This window comes from Meleagris gallopavo, chromosome 21 (genome assembly GCF_000146605.3).
Source record: "Meleagris gallopavo isolate NT-WF06-2002-E0010 breed Aviagen turkey brand Nicholas breeding stock chromosome 21, Turkey_5.1, whole genome shotgun sequence".
Lineage (NCBI taxonomy): Eukaryota > Metazoa > Chordata > Aves > Galliformes > Phasianidae > Meleagris > Meleagris gallopavo.
Window position 1 is genome coordinate 6,293,011 of NC_015031.2, and position 26,045 is coordinate 6,319,055.

Below are 26,045 nucleotides of genomic sequence, written 5' to 3' on the forward strand. Positions count from 1 at the left end.
AAAATCAAGAACACAAGTCAGGATACTCACTGAATTTTATCAAAAACACAGTAATAAAAGCATAAGGCAATTTTACAACAACAAAAGCAAGGCATGTGAATTAAAACTTAGCACCATAACTTGAAAAAATCTTTAGAAAAAAACAATATGAAACGGATCAGAACTTGCTTGGCTAACAAACAAATATGCAGAAAAGATCACTTTACTCCTGTAACACTAAGCTATATTGTAATACAGTGCTACTATTTTCCTAGAAAAAAGAAACCAGGCACAACCACCCTCCCTCCAAAAAACAAACAACAAAAAAAGCAACAACAGAAAATAACGGAGTACTGGCAGCTCCAAGAGCTGTTTGCTTGTTAAGCCATGATGATCCTGAGGCTCATAAAAGCTTGCAGTGTTTCCTGTGAGTATCTGTAAGAGCTCATCCACATGGTGACACTGTAGAATTAGGGCCTTGATAATTAGTTATGTTGTAATTTAAAGGTATTTCCTAGCATTGTGACTCTCTCAGGAGTATGTTGTGGACTGGCTTGTGAATGTCAAGCTTTAACTCAACATACAGAAGATATGCAAAAAATACTGAGCTTTGAAATTCTCTGGTTTTCGGAAAAGCAACAGAAAACGAACAAATCTACCAGGTGTCACCTCGGTAACTCCATTTATGTATTGCACCAATACGTCCATCCAAGCTATATAAAGTGCTACTCAAATATGGTACAGGACTTGTCATTTAACAGATGGTTGCCATCTGCAGAGAACTGAATTAACATTTGGAAAATAGCACTTCTACATCATTACTCTTTTAAGAATAAAGATAATACATAAGTATCTGAATAATGAAGCTATATGTCAGTACTGTAGCACCCTTTATAATACTCACCCATCACTTGGATTTATTTACGTTTTCCTTCTCTTAAGCAATGTCTTTGGCCAATTTCTGAGTACAGTACCACAGTAACCATCCTGTGCATGGGCTGCTAGGGATCATACTGATTATTTCTAAGAGGCTGCAATACTTCTCCAACAGTTTGCAAGATGCACAGAAAAAAAGCAAAGGCTGCAATTTAAATCCAAACTGTACTTTTCTAAGTACTTTGGATCCAAATGTATTTCACGACAACCCTTTAAGAAATAGCACAGTCTGTGCAACATCTCAGACCTTTGTGTAGGCCAAAATAAAGCCTGCTGTAAGCGTTGCTTTCAGTCAGCTCGGAGCTGATCTCACCGTATAACACAATCTATCCAGGTCCTATCAGAAACATACTAAAAACTGGAAGAATTATTTAAGCAACCCCATCTTAGTAGGTTATGGAGGTTTACATTTCATCATCCATATGACTATTTTAATTTCTTTGATATTCTGACAGAAACAGAGAATAAAGTTCCTGGTACCTTCCAACATTTGCTGCAGGAACACTGCACCCTTGAATCAGACACTGTGTTCTAGTCTCCTCAGATTTCATAAAATATTCATTCAGAACTCACATTAACTTTCTCACAGATTTGAAAGGGTCATACCTTAGAGTTCCTTACATCCATTCAGTTGCCAAGCAGCTACAGCTCCTGACATTAACAAAAAACTGCTCCAATTGAACAAAGTTTTATAACTACAAGAGGACAGGGTTTGTCGCCTTAAAATAAAACCCCACGTACAGACAACTACATTTATATTTTAAAAAATATCTATAAGAAAGTAAGAAGTGACTAGGATAGTGGAGATTTTCTGTTGAATGTGATACAGATTTGTTCCCATCTGCTATGGAATTTAGTATCTCTCAAGAATTTTGAAGCACAACAGAATAAATACCATAGGACAATAATGCTGGAACATTTAAAAATCATCTTTCTAAGCACCTGCAATATGAACACTTGCAGACACTGGTACTTCTCACAGTGGCAAAAAGCTGTTCACTGAGCATCTACAAAATGTCCATCAGAATGAGATATCTACTGCTGTGATTTCTACTTTTAGTAAAACAAAACAGACCGTGGTGAAATCAAGTAGGTACAAATGAGCATCTCTCTACAAAGGAACAAGAGCTCTGCTGATTTACAGCAATATCTTTAAAGCTTAAGCCATAGCAAAGGTTTGAAGACGGGGTGAAATTTATACTATAGCAATTCAACAACAGGTAGCTGGATTCAAAAACGTAACATCCTGTAAAGTGTTTGCTGCAGTACAGCTCTTTGTCTGCAGAAGACGTGTGAGAAAAAGTCTTGCAATATTAGCATTATTATCTGCATTGGAATCGTGGCCATAATCTTCAGCCAAGAGCTCAGGCTCAGTCATGGTAGGTACTTCCTCTTTCTGCGTATACCTATACAGGTATCTCATGAAAAAGTTTCTGCCACAAACTATTTACAAGGCAGACTGATGACAAGTCACAAGATGAGGCAGATGAGCCAAACAGGTGGGATGGGAATGGGGAGGAGGTGACAGCAATCCGAACATGTTTTTGTGCAGACTAATAGAGCACACAATATAGCTCACCAGCTGCTTAGCTGCTATCAACAGGCAAGTTTTGTAACAGTCTCCTTCTGCAGGTCCTTAGGAAAGTCACAGCTAATGAGTGAGGGGTGCCATGGAAGTCCTTAAGAAAAGCTATGATGACACTTCACAAGGAAAATCTTTTTCTAGCCCTCAAGAGAAAAAGATGAGTTTTAAGGGAGTAACTGTTAAGTGCTATCTCATGAACTGATGAAGTAAAGACTATCAAAACTAATTTAGGATGGTCACTTCCTTACACAGTCCTTGGGAAAGTACTGACATCCGGGGATCTTAAAGTAGATAAGGAACGTTCTTGAGATGGGTAGATGGGCAATGCCAACATCAAATATGGCAATGGCAGTCCTGTGGTTTTGCAGGCAGTGCCAGGAAGCCTAATACACATCAGAAACAAAAGTGGTTAATTTTCATTTGGTTATTATTACTGAATTCTAAAATAAACATCTTCAGGACACAAATAGTATAACATTTTAAGGAAAGATTCCATGGACAAGATGCAGGACGTTTTGTTTCTTTAATTATTTACAGGTAACTCAGAAGTAGATGCAGTAGGTGATGACCAGAGTTAACTTTCAAACACTTCACACTACAGCTGAGTGCGAAATCACAATGTCTTGGTATGAAAACTTAAATTATCTGGCTCCCATCCTTGTAAGCTTTCTCTTCTGCCAGTCATTCCCTCCTCTCAGAACTGAGAGGTAACAAAGACAAAACTGAACTGGTCCTGGGAGGTCACTGAGGTCAGAAAGCCTCACCCACCACTGAACAGTCCCATCTTTATCTAAAACAGATGAGTTGTTCAGTGCACTCTGAGCTTCCTAGGGTGTGCCTGGTTTTGAATATTTGATATATTCTATTATTAAAGTAAGAGAGATGAGGTAAGACTTCAAATAATACCTCCTGGGAATTATTCACAGCCAAAATATGGCTTCCATTGGGTTTCAAGAACAATTAGAAAACCATTCTTCCACCACGAGGACAACAAGTTGGTCCTTCAATGCTACAGTAATCTTTTCATTATGCTTGTTTGATTCAAGCTCTGTTCACTCACATTTGTTCAATAGAAGTCATTCACCCTCACCCACTTAATAATTAAGGACTTAAATACTGGGCAAAAAGATTTAACAAAGATTCAGAAGCACAGACTAAGAGCTGACTTTTCAAAATGGTTCCACCCCAACTACTCAATCTGTCAGCTCATCAATTTTGCTAATTATGGATTTGCACGGAAACATTCAGCTTAAAATAGTGATCTGAACACCCCCAGAATGCAGTTCATCTCTCATTCACTTCCAATCTTTTTGCTAAAACATTTTCTCTCTTTACAATGAAACCTATGCTGAACATCAGTTCTGAGCTTTTTTTTTGGTTTGCATTCACTCCACTTTAGCATTTGAGAAAAAGGGTTATGACACCCTTGGAGCTCAGTAAGAGATCCCTGTGCCACCCCTCCAACCAGCAGAATGATAAAGAAACTCCAAAATGTGGCTCAGGTAACACAGAGACTCAATTGCTCCCTAATCTCTCCACTGAATGCAGGAGTAGCAAAACAAGGGTTTTAATACAGATTCTGCAGTTCCAAGCCTAAATCAAGTAGGATGATTCCAAGTCTGTGACCTACCTTGAAAACAGAAATATAGTAAAAGAACTTAACCAGAGCAGGCCTCAGTTTTGCTTGGGCACTCTGGGCATCTCATTCATAGACTTTTACAGTGCTGGCTAAGATGATCAACCACAGTGACAGAAAACGTTCGCATAAACAGCAGGCAGGGACAGGGAAGGTTGGGGGTCTCATGTTTCTTCACTATCAGCAGTTTTCACTTATAAGTCATAAGCAGGCCTCTCCCAACACAAAGCAAAGCTTTAAAACACGTTCATTGTTTATTATAAAAAGACTTGCCTGCCCTTGACGTTCTCTTAATCTTCTTTTAAACTTGTAAACTTGGTTATAAAAACCCAGATGGGAAGAAGGATGCATAATACCCACCAGCAGCAAAAGTACAGCAGAGAAGAACCAATTTGTTCTTGCTTTTCTTGCGACTGGGCAACGTCACCAGCAGGACTGGAAGGAAGAGTGCTGAGAAGGCACTGCACAGCCTGCAGAATTCACAACCACCAGCCACTGGAAAGACTTGAATTTGAGAAAGTCTCCACACTTACAGCAGAGGAAAAAACTCCCTCATAGCAATTTCCCTCAACTGCTATAATGACAGCACAACTCACATTAGCTGTCTTCTACTGTGTAGAAAACTCCTAATTCTTCCTACAGAATTCCCAAATTTGCTATAATCCTACGCTGCTTCCTGAAAGCAACTGTTAGCTTTCTTATGGCACTTCACTGTAAGTCTACCAGAGAATACCGAAAACCTAATGCTGTTTGGCAGAACAGCCATTCAATCAGACTAACCTGGTGAATTTCTACAGTTTCTTAGCATAATGCAATAGCGTAGATTTGCCTCTTCCCAACATTTAACTTTGTACTTGTACAGCACACTGCATCAGAGCATTTGCATCAGAACTTGAAGTAATTTGCCCATTTTGCATACACACATAAAGGACAATGAAGTATAGTAAGAATCTGCACTACTGTCTTTGTTCTAAAAACATCCTACAAATGTTACCATTTTTATCTGCCAAGAAAAAAACCTTCAACCTCACAAAGTCTGGCTATAATCGTGACTAATAATGTAAATTTCCTTCTGATAACTTAAATTTTATGCACTGTACAACAGAAACTATCTAAACCAAGAACTGTTGAGTCAGAAATAAAATAATACACTAATTATGCTTTTCTGGAATGGATGACTGTATAATGTCCTAATCAGAAGGCTGAAATCAGATTTGCATTTAGATAAAGCTCTGTTTAAAAAGAGACAAGTATAAAAGGAGACACTGAGAGTATTGTGGTATTTCTCTGCATAGCATAATCATTTACATTCCTGATAATGATATTCAAATAGTGAAGCAAAAGCTGACCAAAGCCAATTAATCTTGCACTCTGTACTAGCGAGCCTGTAAACTGACCCTGTGTATACCTGAACCCACGACACTGACACAACACTATACCACTGCTCAGATGGTTTGCTGTTTTTTCCTCCTGCTAGTGCGTTTTTCAAAAAAATCCCTATGGCTCAAAAGCCTGAATCTCACTCCCTTCAGACTAGTTAAATGGCCACCAACGCTGGGCTTCAGAGACTCCAATGAGGAGCTGAAACACTCACTTAATTTGGTCACTTAACTGACACAAAGCTAGTCTGGAGCACTGCCTTGACAGCTCAGAGACATCCCCATGTCCACAGGGCAACAAGGGTCCCCAGTGCTGAATGCTATTCACCAGGACTGCGGGGGTTCCCACAGCCAACCCAGTGCTCCAACCATCAACCCATCTCAGGATCTTTGGTGGGGAACACATCGCTGCTGACTGCTGCCATCTCACACAAATCCAAGCACACAAGACAGAAGCTGGAGAGAAATATCTATGAAAACAGAATATCCAGTGGTTCTCTTTCTCACAGTTGGCTGTTCCACTGAAGGTACACGTGGACACAAAAGCTGGAACCAGAGCTTGAGGTTCTTGCCCCATAGTCTCTTACGAGCTCATCGCAGCACATATTCAAGAAAACCATACACCCATACTGGGTGTCAGTAGGCTCTGTTTGGACTCCATCAAATTGTTGAGAAACACATGGTGGATTTTGCAAATTAGGATTTTGCAAATTAGGATTGAGCAATCAAAACTTCTAAAAAAAAAAAAGAGGAAAAAATAATGTAAAGTATCTGCTGAGCAGCATTAGTGCAGTTTTAATTAGGAAGATGCTTCAGAATATTCACAGCTATGCAAGTATTCATAAAACAGCACAGAAATAGCCTATTTTGGGATGTTCCTTCCCCACCAAAAATTACTATATATTATTTCAGGTATTCCAACACTGAAATCGTCTACAGTTACCTAACGTGCCAAAATTGTCTTCCTCGAAAATAAAAAAAATAAATGCCCAATAATACTCAAAAAAAAAAATCACCAATCAACTTACTATTAAAGATTCATAGCTTAGCTGTGTAACCTGACATGCCATGCCTTTCCCGGGCCTGTTTGTATTAGAATATAAATACCAGAAGTGACATTTCTGCAAAATGAGATGGTAACATTTTCTGTGCAGAGAAGCAATAATCTAGCTGCCAAAATAAGAATAAAATGAGAGGCTTCTTGAAACCTCTTTAACCACACAACATCTTGGCTCGAGATCTGATATCAGCCCAGGACAACACCCGAGTGAACTGCTGCTTCTGAGTAGAACCCCCACTCTTTTGTCTTTGTATATGGTTACATCTGTCCTCCCTTTCACGTTTCACAGCTTCCCACACGGAATGTGGGAACAGCCTCAGATTTTGGACAAAGTTGTTAAATATATTTACAGCTTCCTGCAGCAGAGTAGCAGACTTGTCCTGTTTCAGTGAAGTCCTTTCTTCTCTAGTTACTGCACTGTAATAGGTTTTCCATATTTCCTAGAAGGTCACAGAAGAATGAACAGTGACTGTGTTCAAGGCCAGCTCTATGAGTTCTGCTGCCTTAGGCAAACCAGCAAACGTCCGTCCCTACGAGTCACATTCACTCACAGCTACCGAATGCTTTGCAGCCCTGGGCAATGGCCTGCCCTGTAGATACACCCTTTCTCGTGTATGGGTGAGCATGTACAATGCCAAAATCACATTGTAATAAACACATCTCTCCAGCATGCTGAGCTTTTATTAAGATCTGCTGGTTTGACATGATGATTTCTGACGAGCTGTGGTCTGTCATTATTGTGGATTCTGTCCTTTCTGAATACGATCTCTAATGTCTTATTGCATGAATGATGATAGTCAGACATTCTTGTTCTGTTCACTTCTATTTCTGTTCTCCTCTGCTCTCTGCTTTGCTTCTCTGCTGCATGCACCAAGCAATGTCAAACAACAATTAAATGACAACATAGGTCTGTGCTGTAAAGGTAGCATTATAAGAGTATCAGCATACAGGAAATTACAAACTGGCCAAACAAAAAAAATCCAAACATCTGCCTGACAAGGAATTGCCATCAGTCAGACGGGCTTCAGGCAGTTTGTCAGCTTCAGTATTAGGCCTAATGCTATTGAACACTACCAGAAGTTGCCTTCCAGCAAAAATTTGAATGTGCAAACTTCAATCTTTGCATCATCAGAGCTGTATATAATGATGATGACAGGGCAGAGAAGAAGGTAAATTGCTGGATAAACTGGTTCCACTCAGAAGTTGTGCTGTGATGCACCTAAATATTAAACAAACAACTCAGAGTGCAGGTCAGAAGACTGCTTATGTGAATCAAGCAAACAAAGCTGCAGGACAAGAGTTTTACCTTACAGTATCATTTAGTATCACAAAGCAGAGACATGCAATACATCAAACACAGCAAAACATGGAGGCTTACCATCTAACACCAGTGAGACAATGCACTTCCAACATTTAGGCCAGATTATCCAGTTTTGGATAATTAATGAACATGCTTAGACTAATCAAACAAATATGCTTTGCAGCATGCTCACCAAACACCAAATTCAGGCAGCAATGGGGGCACAGACGAAAGTCTCCCTGATTTAGGTGCAACTTAATCTATTTTTTCCCAGTGACTACTTCCAGCTCACAAAGAAAATTCTGAAAGCCAGTCTTATAAGAACTTTATCTTCCCAGCTGTAAACCACTCAGTACAAGTTCAGCCAACATGAATTCAGTTTTTACTGATTAAGTTTGTAAGTATTTATATTTGAGATCACGCCCAATATGAAGTGAGTTTTATCTTTTTGCCATTAGCGTTAAAACAAAGCTGCCTGCTCATTCCTCCCTTTCTTGTAAATATTGCATTTTTAAGTGCTCCAGTTTAGCAACAGTGGTTCTCCCTATTACTGCATGACAGGTAGTACAATAACTTTCTGGCTACAATTCTAGGCCCACTGCAACATGAGCAAAATACATGCCTGCTGATGGGAGAAATGTTTATAAGCAGTAGTATTACAGAACACTCAAGTCTAGGAGTGTTTAACCTCTTAAGAAGGATTTTCATTTGTACAGTTCACTAATCAGGGATTGTTACCATACCAACAGTCAATCACATGGCCAGATGCCCCACCATATCTTAGGAGCATCTGTGAGTTCTTAAAGCCACATTTCAGGTTCTCCCAGAAACTTCACTGTCACTCTCCATGGCCTACTCTAGCCCAAAGAGAAATTGTTTTATAAGAAAAACAAGGAAAGGTCTGGCTTGCAATAAGCTTGTTGCAAAGAAAAAGTACAGTCCAGCAATTGGCTTTTCATTCAGAGACAAGGGCTCAATCCCACTGGCTGCAGTGGGATTCCACAAGAATGCTCCTCACAAAGCCAGCTGCTGAGTGAGTCTTACACAATCTCCATGCTTTGATAGATGCTTTTCCAGGTCAGGCTGGACCAGGCTCTGAGCAACCTGGTCTAGTAGATGACCCTGCTTGTTGCAGGGGGTTGGACTAGATGACCTTTAAGGGTCCCTTCCAACTGAAATGGTTCTTTGGTTCTACAAAAGACCTACACATCCCCTACTCCTTGGGAGGACCATTCATCTCTATACATAAGGCTTTTATTTTAGAAAGTTACAAGGTATTCTTTTGAAATAAAAAGAGAAATTCTGAAGGAAGCCCGTCATTCAAGAAATCAGTATGTGACTCCAGAAAGGGCTATGTGACAACTGGTCTCAGTGCTTCATGACTTGATGCTACTAAGACAGAAGCGATGAAAATCCACAACTGACAGCAATGGCAGATGTTAGCTAGTGTAATGTATTTGAATTGTAGGGGTCTAAACATTGCTCGAGCAGAGAATTAGATGAGATATTGCTTACATTAGCTTAGTCCTCGCTGTTTCTCCCCAGTTCTGCTCTAAGATAGGCTTTCAAAAGGAAAACAGACATATGCTGGAAGAGGCCAGTTTCGTTAATTCTACATAAGCTCCACTGCCCACAGATCAGACCTGCAGTGATATCAACAGGCTGGCACAGCTCCATTGACTTAAACAATGGTTTAGAGGACCTGGCCCCACTGGGAACATTGTTCTCCATGGCACTGAGAAAAAACCATCTGCCTGCCCTGTGTGAAAGAAAGCTGTCCGGCAGCCATTTTGAAAGTCTTCATTTAAATGAGAATAGGAACAAATCTCGAGAACAAGTGCTGAGAATTCAAACATCCCATTACACCTAAACCATGGATGTACAAATAGACAACACAAGCATCAGATCTCTCTGAAGCAAAAACACCCAAGAAAATTAATTGTGCTTCCAGAAAATGAAGTAGCTTGCACAAAATCACACAACAAACCAAGAGCAGAGCTTAGATTAGAAATCACCCTCTGATTCTCATTAGGAACTCATGTCCTAATTCTCTTTTATACGCACCAGCCAAACCAGGTTCAATATCCTCTATGTATCTAAATTTCTACCAGTGATCATTCCACCTATCTGAATTTTGACTGAATGGCTCTGGGGCAATTCAAATATTTCTTTTTTTCTGCAGTATTTGGGTACTCGCACAGAACTCCAGAGCATTCCCCTCACAGACAGGGCATTATCACCCATGAACGAATGAATGTGGCAGGACAGTTCTTCAGAGCAACATCAGCATTTTACGGGAAGGGAGGTGCCTTAGGTTTCACCCATGACTCAGATTTGCTTACATTTCATGAAACCTCAGTAGAATGGGGATAAAAGCTTTGGTTCAATGGAAGTCACGGTGCTAACCTTCATATCTAATAATTAACTCAATTATGTTGAATTAATTTGATGTAATTATTGGTGATGGCACAAAGACAGGGGCCCAGAGAAAGTTGGAGAAACAGGAAGAACAGAAACCCTAACCATACACAATACCCTATAAATAGCTTTTTTTTTTTTCTTTCCAGAATGAGCCAAAGACAAAATGAGTTCAATACAGTCATCTGGCTTTACTCAGCCCTCCAAATTATCCCAACACCAGACAAATAGCTGTGAAATCCAGCAAGTGATCTAGAATTAAAACATGCCCCGATAAATCCAACACAGCACTCTGCAAGCGTCTTCTCCCATCACATCAACTGAACAATACTGATTTAATAATATGTTTGAGAGCCACAGTGCTTTTCCTTTAACTAAAGACATTAATTAAAAACATTTTCTTGATGCAGTGTTATCAATTGGGTTGGTTTTTTTTTTTTTATGAACAATCTGGAGAAAGCTTGCAGACTCTTTATTTGATCTGCAGTTTTAATCTAGTATTTTCCAGACCTACTCAGTTCAAAATAAATGTGCCAACTATAAAACAGCTATGTTCCTTTATTTAATATTTCTGTGATTTGCTTTGAAAAAAGTACTATAGTACTGCATTCTTTGCTAAGAAAATATAGTTTGCTGAAACATTTTTAATTTTCTCATGAGCTTAAAAAAAAGTCATGAGGAAGAAAAATTTGACATGATTGTCTTAAGTGCTGGGAAGTACATGAACCTGGAAGTGAACAACAAAGCATTCATTCACATAAAATTCCTGAAGTATTACTAGAATCCGTCAAGGATTCTCTCACCTCCTCCCTTCACTACTGGGAGAAGCATTCCCAGACCATCTATGGCCTGACCAGATGCCATGGAGGAGAGATGCATTTACCAAATATAAAAGACACATATGGCAGAACACCAAACACTGCAACTGTGTCTAAGCCACAAGCCTCTTCACACTGTAAGTCAGCATTGTGCCCTTCTTCCCACTTGTGAACCTGCTCACTGTGAGCACAGACAATCATGCACCTATGTGCCAGTTTTGTACATAAAGCCCAAGGCAAACCTTGCCTTCAGGCTTCCCTGGGTACATGGATGTAGCACCATGGGTGTTTGTTTTCCAGTTATAAAGAATTCAAAAATTAAGAGATCATATGACAGCATCACTTTGATATCTTACAGTTTGGGAGGACTGATAATACTTAGCTATGAAGAGCTGGGTACCTCAGCCTGTCTAGTTTCAGTGTGAAATACTGCTTTGTTTTTACATCTGTCAATGTTGTAAATAAACAAGCTTCTACACTTCTAATGCTTTTTTATTATCCTTGGTGACAAGAATAAAAATATCTCTAGAAGTCACCAATTGTTTCCAAGAAGAAAATCCAAGCACCTAGCAGGAAGAAATGAATATTATTTTTTCTAACTTGGGAAATAAGTGCCACCACTACGCCTCCAGCCCACATCCACACCCAGAGATCTGATGCCTCTCAAACAGACAAATTTTCAGAATTTAATTGCCAGCTTCCAATCAGCCTCACCATTTCAAAGCACGTTGTATCACATGTATAACTTACGTATTTGATTTTAATGGGTCATTTTCTGTCCAGTTTTGAGAGGGCAAGAGATATTTTCCATGGGGAATATACTATTGTATTTTTTGAAGAACCAGAATTACTTGCTTCAAAATATAAATTTGGGAAAAAGCACTACATTCACTTGAATAGTTACTGCAAATTTTTCTCTATTTATCACAATTTAGTTTTAATTTGGCATTTTTGTTAACGGCTTGCCCAGCTGATACTGGCTTGATATCCACCCTACAATGACATAAAAAAAAAAAAACATTCTACTTATTCTATCTGCAGGGGCTTGCTTTTATTTTGTCCTGTTGCTGGACTAGGACTGAAAAATTCCATGCCCAGTTCTCTCGTCTATCAGCAGAGTTTCAGAAGTACAGTAGAGGTAGGGCAAAGGTAGAAGAATAATTAGCAAAGATCTGATCCAAAGCTCCTTGGGAAGGAAAAACAATAAAAGAAATGTGAACTAAGAGTTATTACTGCAAGTAGTTAACAGAAACAAACTGAAATACTATATATTGCCATAAAAGAATTTCTGCCCAGCATAACTTGGAATATCAGTATTGTGCCAGTATTAGAACAGTATTTGGAGGATTTCATTCTTCCACCAGAATTTCTGCAAACACTGGTTGTAGCACTAAGAACTACATTAAAGCCACTAGCTAAAATTTTTGGTGAAAATAAGCATCTATGAACTTCTACCAAATTATCTCTGAAGGTAAAATAATTACAAAAGAAAGGGCAGGAGGCATGCCCAGCAACAAAGAGAAAAGAAACATGGCTAGAGCTTTTTAGCCTGCACAGAAGGAAGTAGAATAACTGTACATGGTCTGACATTCTAAAGCTACTTCTCACCAACCAGCCAGTGTAAGGGGTGTTAGCATAGATGAGTTCATCTGCTTGTCCATGACACCAGCCCACACCTCCATCTAGAACTCCTCCTTCTCACACCCTCAGCCTGCTTTTCACTTCTGCCATCACAGATTTGATTTTCCCTTTCATGGATTTCTGCTTGAAAAAGCATCGCTGCCTCAATTGTCTATTTTCAGCCTGTATTGAAGAAAACCCTTTAGTTCAATTTGTAGCCACATCCTGTCTCTGCTTCCCCCTCTTTCTGTTCCTAAATATAAGGCTGATGCAATTTGATGTGACATGACAAAATAACACATTTGCATCGGCAGAAACTTTCTCTCCATAGCAGTAATTAAAGGGAGTAGATAAAATACCACTGAAATTGGTGCTTATTTAGCCTGGAAATAAAAGACTGAAAGAGCTCTAGAGGGATGTTCAAGCGTCAAGAACATGGCATCATTGATGAGTGGCTTCTTTTACACGCTTCCCTGCTGCAAAAGGGTATGGTAGCTTAAACAATGTAATCTATTTAAGAAAGGATAAAAAAAAGGAGATTTCTGTGGACTATATTTGTAACCAGTGAAAATCATTTCATGTATTTTTGTATTATAAACAGTACCAATATACACTTGTGGTTTCATCTAAGACAAGGTCATTAATTCAAAGCTGAGGCTCTCAAACTGGGCAGAAGACAGACCTCACTGATTACAGTGAAAAGTGGGAGCTTAACACCTTCGGTTTTGTGTACAGATACTGCAGAGAGACAGGTACTCACCTGCAGCTGCAAGATCTTTGTTAACTGACAAGGACAAGAACTCAGAAGTGGTGGCCCAGCACCAAATGCAATGACTTCAGCAGGATTCACACAACAAATTAAGAATACAAATCTTACAAAATAATATACTGTAATTGATTTTGTTGCATGGATACCCTGCATATACTTGACAGGGATAGAAGGCGACACTAGTGAGATAGCAACATTTGGAAGCTAAGGGTTCATTTTTTATTTTAGAAAGACACTTGAGGTTACTTTGTCCCTATGAAGAACTCACAGAAAAGTCTGATAGATGTTCCATAGGCCACAGGATTTAACAGACAGAATATGCTTTAAAGTGATCCTTCTTGCTTTCAGGAAAATCTTCCTTCTTTCCTTGTTTACATGAGGCTATTCTTTTAATTCCATCTGTGATTGGCACTACCACTCTGCTTAAAACTGGCAAGCCATATTTTGAGCAGGCTCATCTCCATCCCAACACAGATGGCACCAAGAATAAGGCAGGCCTGAAAAATCAGTTTGCATATTATGCTTCAGTTTTTATGGGTCAGATTATCATTCAAAGCCATCAAAATGGCAATCCATATGTGATGTGTCTGCCATTGGAACTGAAGTGATACACTATCATAACCTCCAGTGTAGCTGGTTACAAATAGCCTGATGAGCCATTAATTAAATTTTGATATTTAAAAAGCAAAATTATTTTCCTTTCAACAAGACTGACTAACCGATCAAGGAAATGTCTTTAATGAACCAAAAATGAAGAGACTACCCTCATCCCTGAAGAAGTGTACAGGCAAGGCTCTCTTGTCAGAAAACAGTTTAGCATCTATGTTAAATATTCTCTTATAACTAAGCCCAGTGCAGATGTTGGCTATGTAATTAGTTCCAATCTCTTTGTTCTGCAAGTCAGGAAATTCTTACAGATTCGGGGTGAAAAAAATGGGGGTAAGAAGAGAATTTTGTGTTTTCTTTGGTATGAGAAGAGCAACTATGTTAAAGAATACAAAAGCAATGCTGAAACAAGGTCAAAAACATAACATTGTTTCCAGTCTCCCTGCAGTAAGGCACCAGACAATTGCTGGACTCCCTCTACTACAGGGGCCATTTCCCAGACGCTCCAGAAGACATTCTTCCACATTTGCAGGATTTAAAGCAAGCAAGTCTGCTACTGCAAGAAGCTCAAAACAAAGACATTTTAAATGTCTCCTATTATGTTATCACATCACCCAAAACTCAAACAACTTACGCTAAATAACAGCTAGGACCATCACCCGACATCACTGCTTCTCCATTCAAGTTTTATCACCCCTCTGACTTCCCAAGAATTTTCTGCCTAAGACACTGTACCAATTCCTCAGGTGTTCACTCTCAGTCGAATACAATATACACAGAAACAGCACATTCCCTGCACCATACTCAAATTGCTAATCCATCTGTAATCCTGATGAACTTATCAAAATATTGTTTACTTTGGTATCTTCAGTGACAATTTGAAATTAGGATTCTGCTACTGCCTTTGTCAGCAGGGCTAGAGGGGAAAGAGGAGCGTTCCTAACCATAAAATGTTTGCAGGAATGACTTCCAGACCACACGTACAGTCATACCTGATCTGCATCAACTTCATTTTCACCATTTATTTGTGATTTGGCATTTTCACCTTTTTCTCTACATGGGACAAATGGGCTCCTAGTGATTGCCACAAAACCAAAGAAAATAATCACTTACAGCATTCAGAGCTAAAGAGCCTCGATTATCTTCACAGATTAGGTCTGCCGAAGCCCAACAGTCAGCGAGACCTGCAGAGAAGAATCAATTTCCATTATCTGGTTTTCCCCAACTCACTACTCAAAGTACCATCAGTAAGAAGAGCAAAAGTCCATCTACAGCACAAATTTCATATTTATCAGCATGTAAGATTTCACTTTCATCCAACTAGTTACATTAAAAGTGAACAGCCTTGAGATGAATAGGTTATTGCTTCCAGTCACCTACTTCAAGCATTTTTAATAAGTATACACTACCAAAGGTACATAGAGTAATTCCAAAGCACTCAGTGGAACCAAACCTTCATTATTTCCTGTTTCTGCACATAAGAAAGAATTTAACTAACTTAAGAATTATAATCTCCAATACTCAGAACTCTGAAAAAAGACAATTTCATAGAGAATTACATATTTATAACAGCACAATTCTGCTTTGGAAAAGTGCATTTATCAACATTACAACACCCTAGCATCCTCTGATTACAACTGAAGACCTACTACTGGGTTATTTGGCTTTCCATTCCCATCGCCACAGTGCTGCAGTCCCCTTCCAAAATGCTCCAGTACCCTTCTGAAGGAAGGGGCACAGGAACAAGTTATCAAATACCCTGCTTGCATGACCAACCTCTGCTGTTAGGAATTGGCTTCCAGAAGGCTGCAAAGAACTAGAATTATCTTCCCTGACAGTTGCTATTTTAATTGAAAATGTGATTCACAACAAAGATAACGTAGAACATTCAAACAGCATCTGAGAATTTTCCCTTTTGTACTATTTTTAAACATTCTAACAACATACCATATTGCTTTAGAGTTGCACCTCGCTGTAGGTTCGATGACTCACATTTAGCCCTCACAGGAGAATTCAGGACTCCTTCCCACCTCCTCCCCCCATAAAACTTTATACATTCTGGTTTTTTGCATCAGCTCCTCCTTCCATCGTGGATGGACATTCAACTCTGTATGAGAAAATCCTGCTTTATCAAATACTTGATGGCACAGTGAGCAAAGTGAATCAGGTAGACTGGTTCTCTAAAATCAACACTGATTCCTTTATTTAGAAGTTGATGCAAGTTTGCTGAAGAGAGGGGATTCTAACATGCATCTAAAGACAAATGGCTCAGATCATCTGCTACTTCAACAAACGTGCAAAAAGCAACTTGAAAGCAAAGTCCTGGAAGATACCAGCAACAGCAGAACCTGAATTGATCTACATGACTTCATTTGAAGGACAGGTTTCGAAAAATCTAAGTCAAAATTCTGAACTGTGTTTATAGCATTATGATCAAATGGACTTTTGGCATTAGGGAGAAAAAATCTAGAACTATTTCAATTAATATCATAACTTGGCCACATAATGGCTGACAACAGCTTGGGATACTGAATTTAGGCACAAATTGGAAACGCTGGTTCCAAGAATAAAAGCATTAAAACCTGCATTTGAGTTATGACTATAGGAGATGCTTTGTTTGCAGCTAGGGCCTATAACACACATCTTTACGCTCGGACCTCATCTCATCAGGCATCAACAAACTCCATTCCTTGCAAGGATGTTAGTAGGTCTCAAAGAACTGGGAGTAGGGGGAAAGTAACCAGTTGTACCACCTCACACAGCCTTCAGTCTGTCTGTTGGGTTTGTTTTGTTTTTTTTTTAAACCTATTGCCTCCCTGTAGTCTGGGCAACTTATAAAGAAAGAGTAAATTTATTTTGTGCAGGAATAATCATCTGAAACACTAATTTTACTAAAATAAAAGCACCTGGTAAGGTCACACGAAGCTAAGTCTCACCATATCAAGATGCATACAGAAATTTCTTACAGCAGATTCAAATTCAGTTAAAAAACAATCATGAGACAACTGAAGCTTTCTGGTTTTGGTGGAAGAGCTGAACACTAGTAAGTATTTCATAGTATCGCTTTCATCCATTAGAATTTTATTTTCTAAAGAGCAGATAGGACCTCTGATATATCTGATCAGTCCTGAAGAAAACACCTATTATTTAGCAGCATTAATTAACAGTCCATAGATATATCTGCAGTTAGTTATCCCAGCAGGACATTTATGATGCCCTTTCAGAAGTATATTGTCCTTCACTGTTAACATGCAGCTAATATAATAGCCAAAGAGCAACCCAATTAACTTCTCCATGGGCTGAAATTTAAACCAGCAATTAATTCTATAATTCACTTAGCAGAACAGACACCTCTTCTGGGAAAGCTGAGCAAATCTATTCAAAGTACACAAAATTTAGTTTTGAGAACACAAACTAATAGCAGTTCCTGCATATCATTATTTAGTGATAAACATTACTCAGAGTTCAACTTGAATTTCCACCTCGGAATTATAGGAGCCTTTAACAGAATTCAGCCCATGTCAGATAACTCCCCTTCACACTGTCAGAAGCATATAAAGGAGCACTGATGTGTGAATTACATTCCTAACGTGTTTACTAGCTGGTGTAAGTTGGCTAAAGCCAATAATCCCCAACTTGCTGTACTATTTATACCAGCTACAGACCCAGTGGCTTCTCTGGATCTCAGAAACCTAAGTCAAACTGCACTCATTTTTAGGCATGATATTGATAATATTCCTGGATATTCAAACACTAATGTGAAGAGCTGCAGCCTGGAATGATGTTTGCATGGTACTGTTACCATTAAGCTCTAACTTTGGTTATATTCTAATTTTAAAATAAATAAACTGCCCTCCTAAAGCAACGTCAGAGAACACACGGGCTTGTTTGCCATTTGGAAGCATACATACTTCAAGCAAAACTCATAGCCCACATTCACTGGTATTTAGGACTGAATAAGACATTCCTGCATAGCTGTTCAATTTCTTATTTATCATAAGGTCAGACAAAAAACAAAATACCGTATTGCAATTTCATAAGATCATAACATAATAAGCATAAATTTGTTGCATGGAAACTGGTATTTTTTTTAAACACACCAAAAGCAACGCACCAGAAAGTTCCTAAGAAAAGTGACAGGTAGGAGAAAGGAAAAGGATTATCCACACGTGTCTGAGGCATAAAAAAAAAAATGCAGAACTCTGATCTAAAGACCAATAAAATCAGTGCAAGTTGGCAGTGGCAGGAAGAGAGCTCAGAAACCTGAAGCAAAGTAGCATTTAAGTACCTCAAGCTTTATACCTCAGGTGTCCTTGAAAATTCCAACTTCTGTACAACAAAAACACCACTCCTTATGAGCATTTTATTCTACACCATTTGACTTTGTTTAAATCTGTGTGGGTGGGTAGCCAAAACCTGAAGAAGCCACAGATCTATTGTTTCCAATCAGGTTACCAGTGATCCTTAGCCAAACAAGGACAGCCATTAACTGGCAGCAGGCCTTGTCTCTGCACACCGCAGCTCCACTTCCTGCAGCAGCCAGAACAGCAGGACTATCACCAGAATCAACATCCTCATTTCTTCCCTTGGCACTGCACGCTGCTCAGCTCCAGTTGAAAGAAACGTTCCCATAACAGCCCCACAAGACTCCTCTCTCATTAGTTTGCGATGAAGGGGTTAATATATGTGACCCAAATATGGAGCCCCATTTTAAACTTGCTGAAAATTGCTTTTTAATCCCAGCTCTCGAGGATTTCCTTTGAAACCATCTGCCATGCACGCTCAGTGCTCCTTTCCCATATATATGCAGGATTACTGTAATATGGATTCTTTCGTGTAACTTCATACATTTCAGTATATTATAAATATATATACAATCAGTTGAACGTTTCCTTTTTTTAAAAAATAAGGGACATTTTCATACCAGAAAGTGTTTGCAGAAGTCAAAATCAGTGATAAATTCACAGAAAACCAGACCCATATTTATCTCATTTACTTCAGTATTTACATTACAACTCTTGTTTATGCAGTCAGTCTGACACTGCATGAGATTCAAGCAGTTCTGAGTCACTGAGCCAATGTAACTTATGAACATTCTTAAAAGTAAGCTCAAGCATTCTCCAGGATATGATTTAAACACGCACCTCCCCAGCTACAATTTAGTTTCTAGACTGGAAGAAAGAATTCACCACGTGATAATTAAGGATTGAAGAAGATTTCTAAGTATCCTTAAATCTGCACTATTTTCTATTTGCTTATGATGACCTTTTGTGCTGTTGTAATTTTCTAGTACAAATACTGACAAAGTGATACTTCAGGTCACGTTCATACACTCATTATAGTTTAAAAAACAGTTATTGCAACTATGAACACTTGAGCAGCTGTCTAAAACAGAAAACAAAGAAATACCAGCCTACCAGAATAACCACAGCTAGAGTGATTGAAAAAGCAAGCAGTCAGCAAGATACACCTACAACTCATTTCTTGGATTAATCTACAAAGTCAAAATTCAAACTCCCAATAAAGCAGAGCATTTTTCACATGGAATACTTTTTAATAAAGTGATTATTTGCCAGCAAACACTCCAGGAGTGGGAAATTGGGCAAGTTATTTGCACAGTTTTAGTGATTTAAGACAACATCAACATTTCGGAAGACAGGCCCATAAACTTCAAGAGTATTCCTTTCCATGGTGAACAGTCACTTAGTATCTAAGTTTCACTAGATATTTCATTAATATCTATTTTTTTTCCTGCATATGAGCAATTGATAGAAGTTGTTAACATACAGGAGATCTGCACATGCAGAGGTTGGAAGAATGGAGAAAAGAAAACAAGCAATTCATTTTGTTTCAGACGTTGGAGCACCGTCCTGCAGATGTGTTACTTTTAATACAAAGCAGCTCCTAAGATGAGTGAGGGGGCGAGGACAGAACCAAAGCCCAATCACTGGGTTATTTCAATGTTTACATTCTAATGGGCTTCCTGCATTCTGTCCTTATAGTTTTCCTTTACTAATAATTATATTAAATTCATTTTGTCTTAAGCAATAGTGGGGAGAAACTCAAGATATCTAAGACGGCTGCTTGCAGATTCTTCTAGATGATGTGTTGCACTGTCATTTAGTCTGCAAGTGGGTGTAAACCCAGCGCAATTCACAAGATCCTATGGCCCAACTGGAATGAAACTACAAAAAGCTTCATGTCCTGCTGCAACAGCTTAATGGCAAACGGCTGGCAGAAGGCTGTAACAGTGCTACAAAGATCAGTGCTAATAAAAACAAACAACAACAAAAATAAATGCACACTAATTTTAAATCATTTTCCTCTGTGTAACAGGGAGACTGACTGAAGCCCAACCCATGGCCATCTTGGGATCTTACAGCATTCTGCTTCTTTCCACTTTCTTAAGCCTAGTCAGTGATGTTGAGGAATTGGAAAGGCATCAGGGATGTGAGTGATGCCAGTGCCGTAGCTGTAGAACATAAAATGCAACCAACTGATGCATACTCAGCTCTTGCCCTCTTCACATACAGTAGGCACAGAAAAACCCAGAAATATGTCTTCACAAGTGTACGTAATGAAACCCACTGCCAAGGCTTCCAGGCAAGGGCAGAAGTTCAGTGTGTGAAGGCTCAGCAGTCATTTAGTGAGCAGTTATCACCGACAGCATCCAAGTGCTCTGGCACCACAGCACAGGAACCTAATGACCAACTTACTTAACAGAATGATTCAGAAAAGCTTGATGAGGGAGATGTGAAAATTCTGATGCCGTATAAATCCTTTGATTTTATGAACTGAGTCCATTTTAAATTACTATCATGGGCTAAAGTCTACTGTTGTATACGTAGGCAAGTTTGGAGTCAACCTGGAATTTGTTTTTCCATACCTGTGATGACCAAATAAAAGCACAGGCTTCAAGTTGCATCAATTACAACATCTCCTATGCAAACAAGTTTAATTAGCATGACATTATCCCAGTTTACAGGAGACAAACTCTGAAGACAGTGCTGAAGTGAGATGCTGTCATGAACAAGACTACAAGTGTTTCCTATTAGTTTCCAGATGTTTTGGCTTTTTATGTATTCCCATCTTGACTGCGTACAACAAAGAAATACAGTAAAACTGGCAAGACCACAGGGAATAATCACTTCTCTGTACCTTATGAAAAACAGTGTTTAAGATGCATTCTCAAAACTGCCCTGCTGTAATGGATAGGTGTGCCTGCTGCAAAGACCTCAATTTAAAAATTACTGTTTGAGTGTTTCCATAATGCATTGTTCTTTTCTGATACTGAATGAACGTGGCCTATTACAACACTCAAGGCACTCTGACATGGTGAAGGATTGATTTATGAGCTATTGTGCTAGAAAAGATTAGTCATTATATGAACAAGCTCTAAGAAGCTATCCAGACTTGAAATGAGGAAAAAAACAAAGAAAAAGAACAGGCTGGACTTTGTGTTATCACTACAAAACTAAAGCAAATAAAACTAACTGGTATTTACTGATGTATCACCTGCAAGAACTTTACAGTCTAAAGGTTTTTTCTCCTACCCACAACTTCACTGAATCTGATCTGCAGAGTATTGGGTCAAAACAGTAATTCTGACAAAGCAAATTTTAGCACATGCTTTGCTTCAGTTGTAATTGAATGAAGGATGAGAAACAATCATACCTGTTAGCCATAATGCTGTGAACAAAATGCTTAGCAAGAGGCATGTCATCAATTTGGATCAATTCAACTGGCTCATTCAATTCGTTGTCACTGGAATCAGTGGCAGAACAAAAGCTAGCTGATCTCTGAAGGATGGCATTCCTAAAAACACCACCACAGCAGTGCTATTCTTCTCGCTGATTAAACCTACAACCTACATAATTCAATTTATTTTAATTACTGGAGCCTTAGCTTCTTCCTCCTCTACCCCCTCAGAAAGAGATATTGCAGAAACAAAGAGCTTAGATACTATACTCAATTTGGAGAAGGAAGAAACCTGCTTCTCTCCTCACTCCACTATTTAGGGATCCTGCTCACACAAATACAAGTGGTATGTCATGATGTTTTAACTTCTTCACCTTCTGGGGATAACATGCTGTGGAGTTATTTTAAGAACATAGCTCATTCACAAAGGTCTCCAATTCTGTCTTCAGAGACAGAAATGATTTTCTTGCTGCTTCAAAATCTGCTGGCATGACATTAGCTTCAGAGGGAGTTCATTTGTTGTTCCGACATCAAAATGGAGCAAGAGCAGCTGCCAGGAGAATGATAAAAGGAAACACTGGTGACAAAGAGCAGCAGGGTCATTTCTGCTGCAAAGAAATAGAGAACAGAACTGTAGAACTGTCAATTTCTCCAAAAATCTACTGAGGATTAAAGATCTTCCCTCTTCTACCAACAACTGGTATTCAGCAGCAAGAAGGGAAATGAGACAGAAAGAACAATAAACAATCAGACCTGCATCTTTAAATAGCAAATTATTATATACTGACTTTAAGCACCTGAGCACTTCCAGTTAAAGCCAAGATCGTGTTTAAGGTCTGTGGCTGAGCAAAGGATTCAGTTACTCCTCCAGAAAAATGAAACAAAAATAGTTCTGGCTAGAAAACACTGGATGGTATGGAGTGCAGTGCTTTGGAGCTGACAGTCTTTGGGAGGAATTCAAGCCCCAGCACCAAATGGTGACTGCCATACTTGCATATACTGCACACTGCACAAACCTGGAACAAAGCTGTCACTGCAATATGACCACTGCAAGAACTAAGCTGCAAGAGCCATGAATGGGCTGATGGGCCATTGCTGCTTTCAAGATGAAGGTGATGCTCATTTTGATCAACACACCTTTCTGACTGACTAACCTATGCTGGGGCATCCACTTGTTTTGATTGATTTTTTCTTTCCCAGCCTCTTCATTATTATGTGGTACCTAGAACAGACCAAGAATCCGTTCCCCATTTGACAACACAAGCAGAACTTTGTTACCTTCTAGATAAAGGTATTGACTTCATGAAGTAAGGCAAACTTAACCAAAGTCACAACAAAATATTCTTTTCCCCGTTGTGTTTTATTAATAGATAAATTTGTTTTCTGTTTTATAAAGAGATAAAAGGTTTCAAAGATGAAAATTTTGGAAAATTATTTTTCAAAGGAAAAGAGTAATAGACAACAAATTTTAAAGCTATAGATGCCTCGCATATATTAATTATCCCTTTGTATGTTAGAACCATTATTAGTTTACAGCAAAATACGACTAGCCAAAACCCATCAAGTTCCCAGGCACTAACACTGTTTATGACACTTTATGGTTTCAGTAGTAGGATTTATGAATAAAATATTAACAGTGCTGCAGAATGCTGAGGAATGCATCTGCAGAGTTGTATCCTGAGGTACATGTGGGCTTGTCAAACACCCACGCAATAAATTATCAATAGTGCAGTTCAGAGTACCCCTTTTGTGCATCACAGAAATCTATGCAAGCATTTAATTATGCTTTGTTCTCTTTAATATTACTTTTCCTGCATTAAATTGTCACAAAAAGAAAAACTTGCACACACATGCTGAAGGACATTTATGTACAATACTGAGCCACGAAATCAAAAAGAACCTTTCTATCATTTAAAGGCCTATTTTCACAGCCAGTTTCCATGACACAAAAAACCACCAAAGCCTACATCTGAAGCTGGATTATAGCATTTTATACAGAGCAGTACCATCTTTCATGGAGAATTTTAAGGTTAACACAGTTGAGGAACATCAAAGAAATAGAACAGGGATGATTACACATTGTCTTCCACCACTTAGCCTTATACAGAGTGCTGTCAGAAAGATTATACCTCTGCAAGGCAAGTGGCAAATTTAAGGGGAGAGTAAATCTCCCAAGAGTCAGAAGGAAATACTGAACTTGATACAGTAGGTTTTCAGGAAGAGAAAAGACTGTCCTCTGTGCTTCTAGACTACAGTATTTACTTTTACATGCTGTTTAAACGGGCTTAGCTAGATGTCTGACAAATTCAGATACACTACCGTTCGGTGTTTGATACTCAAAAAGCAGACTTGTATCTGTTTTACAGTCCTCTTACCACGAACAAAATAGCAAGAGACAGATGCATGTCCCCATGAATAACTGTCCTCACCAGTAAAAAATTAGAACTGATCTGTCATGTTTCATCAGCAGCAGTCACCAATCGCATATCTCCATGCATCACTGGGGATGACAAATCAGTTGCCATCAAACTGGGTGCTGGCAGGATCAAGAGCAGTGTTTCTACCTGCCCAGTTCAAGTACCTGCTATTAGATTTCACCAGCTCACACTCAGTGGACTACTTGCAAAGCTCTCTTGCTCAAAGCTGTATGCCAGCTCTAGCAAGCTCCTCTCGGTAGACTTAACACTTCTTGTCCATAGACATGCAGGAACAAGGAAGCACCAAATCATAGCAGTGCACCACATGATCCTTCTGCAGCTGTGTTCGATGGTGGTGTGATTTATACAGCTAACATGCAACACTATTTCAGGCAACAGGTTTCTATCTCAGGACTGCACTGGGGAAACAAGAGGTCTATTAGAAATTGAGCACTTAGTTTACCTGCAAATTCCATGTTTCCTTAAATATATTTCAGCTTAAGCCAGCTTCAATCTTGTTTCCCCTTGCCTTCTACAGTAAGGCAGAGGCCAAGAATACCAATAAAAGTGTTTATGAGCTCAGCACAGAAGGATGATATACCATTAGGGCGGGTCCTTCAACACTGGCATCTGACGGGACTCCATATGGACATGCGAGATAAGTGCATCCCTTCAGCTATCTCACCAGTCTTCTACCTCATTGAAAAGAGCTGGTTCAATTTCAAAGGGCAAATAAAAAGGACAACGTAGTTGTGGCAAATAATTGAACAAAAAAGAAAGGACATCCCACATTTTAGTTACACTTCATTGGGCACATGGAAAATGGAAAAGATGACTTGTAGTAACCCAGCAAAAAGCTGCCAGAAGAACCACTGACAATGCCAGGACTGCAATCCAGCTCACTTCTTTTGCTCTGATAAAAGTTCATCTACAAAACAGTGCCCAACACCAGTTTTTAAGTATTTCAAGGGCAAAACATCCACTTGCTGACATCCACCTGAAAACTCAGCACAGCTCGGACTCGCCAACCAAGAGGAAGCCGGAGCTCGAGGCGTAGAGGAAGGTCTCTATGCAGGATAGAGCATTCTGCTCCGCCCGCCCCGCCCGTTGGTGCTGCAGGCTGCCTGCTGGCACAGCTGGGTGCCGCTCCTCCATTTGAGAGCCACCATCCACGCAAAAACCGCAGTCTGTCGAATGAGCCGTAGGTGAACCACACGAATCACTCTCAGGAGTTTTCCTGTGGCGTTACTTTTTAATATCCCGTGTGCCGCTTTTTAAAGGAGCCCTTCAGAGTAATTTGAACAAAGATGCAGCACGAGAGCACGAGCTTCACCTGGCATTTCCTCCGCCCGCACCCTGCGATCATAAACTAGTTGTAAACGAGCCTTTTCCGCGGTTTTTTCCCCAAATAAGTTTATAACTGAAGTGTTTTAAAAACAAACGTGACAGCAAAGCTACACGGTAATTCCAGAGCAGAACACGACCCAGTAACACCTAAGAAACGCAGCCGAAAGTTAACAAGGCGCCTAAATGCTGGCAGACCGCTTGAGGGCAGGAGGCTGTGAGGAGCGGTAGGCGGCGCGTCCCAAACGGCGCCCACAGCAGCGCCCACAGCACTGCGCGCACCTCAGGACACAGCAGCAGCGAAACTCAGCGGGAGGGGCGGGACGGGGCGGCTCGGCTCAGCTCGGCTCTGCACGAGCCTGCCGCGTCCCGCCTGCCTCAGCCAGCCGTACCTGAGGCAGCGCCGCCCCGCACGCCTCGAGGCCGGCCCTCGTTCGAAACGGCCGCGTTTCCGCTGAGTTCAGCGAGTTCCTTTGGCCG

General features: G+C 39.7%; 1 long non-coding RNA gene across 1 annotated transcript; it reads right to left on the bottom strand.

The window, feature by feature from the left end:
• Window positions 1–10: 10 nt before the first annotated feature.
• On the bottom strand, window positions 11–26,039 carry LOC104913909. Its single transcript, XR_002120981.2, has 3 exons — window positions 25,958–26,039; window positions 15,220–15,290; window positions 11–2,883 (listed from the first exon to the last, which is right to left on the bottom strand). It is a non-coding gene; the product is annotated as an uncharacterized LOC104913909 (long non-coding RNA).
• Window positions 26,040–26,045: the final 6 nt, after the last annotated feature.